The sequence below is a fragment of the Ochotona curzoniae genome, unplaced genomic scaffold (genome assembly GCF_017591425.1).
Source record: "Ochotona curzoniae isolate NIBS_2020 unplaced genomic scaffold, NIBS_Ocur_1.0 contig_4060, whole genome shotgun sequence".
NCBI classification, from domain to species: Eukaryota; Metazoa; Chordata; class Mammalia; order Lagomorpha; family Ochotonidae; genus Ochotona; species Ochotona curzoniae.
Window position 1 is genome coordinate 1 of NW_024466105.1, and position 3,543 is coordinate 3,543.

The following is a 3,543-nucleotide window of genomic DNA, read 5'->3' on the forward strand; positions in this document are numbered from 1 at the left end:
GGGACACAGGTAGCTTGAATTTCTTCCACTGCTTTGCCCTAGCCATTATTGAGAAGTTGGATGTGAAGTCTGTGAAGTAGAGGAGCTGGGAAATGAACCAGTGGCCATATTCAATGCCAGTGTCACAACTGGTGGCTCTCTCCACTAGGCCTCAAGCCCCAACCCCAAGAGGATATTTTGACATTTCCTACTGTCCTTTGATGTAAACTCAAAGGTGAGTGACTCACAAACCCAAGTCCCCAGCATACTGCTCAGCGCCTCCGGAAAGGCTGATGTCTGGTGACTCAGGAACAGAAATTCAACACTCCAGCTTCCTTCGAGTCTTCACCTCTAAGCTGTGCTCGTCTGTTAACACAACTTCATTCATGTGAAACCCATGCACCCTACAGCTGAGCCACCAATAAGGATCCAGCAATTCAGCAACACAACGCATCAGCATAGCCACAGCCCACCAAACACCAGGTGTCCTTGTGCGATATAAGCTTGAGTGTGTGGTGTGGAGAGGATTCAAGAAGGAGCCGTGAAAGGAGGTGGGAAGCGCTATGCCAGAAGAGCAGCTTCAGAGACCCTCTGTGTGTGCACTGTGCCAACCAGGATCTGAGAATCTGAGGCAGGGCAGCCCAGGGAACTCTGGGTGATTGCAATGGCCTTAAGGAGATGGGCTCCATAGCCACTGGGCAGGATCTGTAGCCCTCAGAGGGAGGTTCTTGGGTAGTTTCCACAAACTCAGACCAATGGAACTCTGACAACCTGACTGAGGATCCAGCTGAGAGAGCCACATAAAGTGTCCAGCTACCAAAATCAGATGCAAATAAGGGGGCACCTGGATTTGAACCAGGGACCTCTTGATCTGCAGTCAAATGCTCTACCCCTGAGCTATACCCCCTCTGGCACCACACTCACCTGGCTTATACTTTTCACCTGTGGAGCAGTACTCAGCACTGTAAAGTTCAATTATAGCTCCCTGTCAACACTGACCTTCAGGAAACTCAGAGACATGAGTCATAGGCAAACAGCCTCCATCAGCTCTGAAGCTTCCTAGATCTGTCTGGGCTGGGGTCACCAGTGAGGAAAAAGGATCTGCAGGTGTCACATTTCCACATTTACTTCACCTAAGAGCTGGCTATGGAGTTTGGAAAGTATCTGCACATTCCTGCATGAAACCCAGCCTATGCGTTTTCTCCTTCGTGAAGACAGAATGCACTGTCACTCAGACGGTGTCACAACCTCCAACAATTGGAGCTTTATAGCACCAGCGTCACAGACTCCCTGCCTCCCATGCTCTCAGCCACACCAGGCTTTGCCCTATGAGGCTGAAGCATGTGTGTGAGTGAATGTGGCCTGGGTGAAAGCAGTATTCCAGAGGGAAATGTCCACTCACCTGGAGGACACGTGGCTGTGCTCTGTCTCTCTAGGTCTGGTCACTGTTCCATGCAACAGACTGCTGCGGTGGGCAGGACAGGCGAAAGTGACAGCTTAGGGACACCAGCTCCCGTTCATTCCTGGGAGTCTGCTGTATCTACAACTATGTCCTCACTGTACTGTAGAAAAAGTTCAGAAACACTCTGTATTGCACCCCCAGACTTTGCGATGAGAATACAGTACAGTTGGTCACACAAGGCACAGACTACGTCAGAAGTACGAAAAATCATCATAGGAGACCTATGTATACATCAGCATTTTTAAATTAAATGAACTCTCTGAGTTTAAGCTTATTCTTCTTGAAGAGGATTAGTTCATTTATTTATTTCTTGTTCAGGTCCTTAAAGAGACCTGTATGTTTATTTGTTTTCTTTTCCTCTCTCTCTCTCTCTCTTTCTCCCTTTTTAAAACATGCTACAGTTTCATAGGCTCTGGGAATTCCAATCCACCTTCCCAAACCCCTCCCCACCATTGATTTCCCCTCTAGTATTACAACGAGTGGTCCTTCATCAACAATCCTAAGACCATCATTCTGCTACTAATGACTTTCCCGACATTGCCGGAGTGGATCATGTCCATTCAGGTACTTGTCTATGTATTATGGTACATCTCTTCATGTGTAGGCATCCTTCCCTCCCACTACCCTTCCACCCTTCCTACGTTCCCCTCCTATCGATCCCCCCAACTTGTAAGAGCAGTGTAGTCTCTCAATGTATCATGGCTTGGTACATATACACAGAGGAAGAAATCTAGTATCATACTGCCAAGGTATGCTTGTGTTTCTACATTGGGCTTCCTACATTGTTTTAGACTGGAGTTGTAACTTATTTTATTTGAAAGACAGAATCATAGATGGAGAAACAGAGATCTCTTCCATCCATTGGTTCACTCCCTAGATGCCCACCATGGTCAGATGTGCTGATTGAAGAAGGAGCCAGGAGCCTCCTCCAGGCCTGTCTCATGGGTGCAGGGACCCAAGGACCCTGGTCACCCTCTGCTGCTTTCCCAGGCCATAAGCAGAGAGCTGCATGGGAAGTAGAGCAGCCAGCATGCAATGCTCTCATACAGGAGGGATGAGAGCAGAGATGCCAACTGGAGTATCAGCACAGGAAGAGATGGGAGAGTATGTACAAGATCACACACAGTAGAGAGAGGCTGCAACAAGAGCCTCCGTTCTGGGAATGGCTAGAATTAGAGTGGGGGACAGGGAGATGGCACCTAGGCTATGGATTGTGAGATTCTGAGAAGAGAAAAAGCAAGGTGAAGGGGGCACCCGGATTTGAACCGGGGACCTCTTGATCTGCAGTCAAATGCTCTACCCCTGAGCTATACCCCCATGCCCTAGAGACTCTCCAACAAGCACATAAAACTTCAGACTCACACACAACACGCCTACAACACCTTTGATCTTCCTCATCATTTCAAGACAATAGGGAAGAGCACCAGTGGATTCCTCCATGAGCTGACTCCACAAAGGCACTTCCGGGGCTCCTCAGCAGCCCTCACACTACCCACAGCTCACCTGCCTACGTGTCTCTCACCCTTCCTCACTCTGTGTCACGTGGGCAGCTGGGAGAAGCACGCACATTGACTTGGAAGTGCCTACAGCATTTACATGCCTGAGTTCCTCATGTGACACACCACAGAAGAGCAGCTAGAAGACATCCTGCCCAACCTCTGGAGGCACATACAGTGCCTGCAGCTCAAGACCCCTTCCCAGTCTGTGAATCTTTGCTTTAAAGCCCGAGGGTGGCAGCTGGGGGAAGTGGTGACTTGCCAGTCCCTGACCGACACAGGGCAGTAGTTGGAGACGGCATTGTGCAGACAACGTGGTGTGAAGATGCACGGGGCTGCTAGATTTGGGCCAGCGAGGGTAGGGAACTATGGGAAAGTGCTACACTGTGAGTTGCACTTTGATCCCAGGTGAGCAAATTTTGTGCATGGTAAATATGTTTTCCTTCTTATCCAAAGAATACTGTAGAGCTATTTTGTCCATTGCTTTAGAAGTTTGTAAAATAGAAACTCCCATTTGTACTGTTTCCCTCCTACCACCAGACCAAATCACTGTGCACCGGTTTGGCTTGTTCTTGTAGCGTCTTTACCTTTATGACATTAAATATA

General features: G+C 48.7%; 2 non-coding genes across 2 annotated transcripts; both read right to left on the reverse strand.

Moving 5' to 3' along the window:
• Positions 1–814: 814 nt before the first annotated feature.
• TRNAC-GCA lies at positions 815–886 on the reverse strand. The gene has a single exon. It is a non-coding gene; the product is annotated as a tRNA-Cys (tRNA).
• A 1,800-nt stretch (positions 887–2,686) lies between these two features.
• On the reverse strand, positions 2,687–2,758 carry TRNAC-GCA. The gene has a single exon. It is a non-coding gene; the product is annotated as a tRNA-Cys (tRNA).
• Between the last annotated feature and the right edge of the window lie 785 nt (positions 2,759–3,543).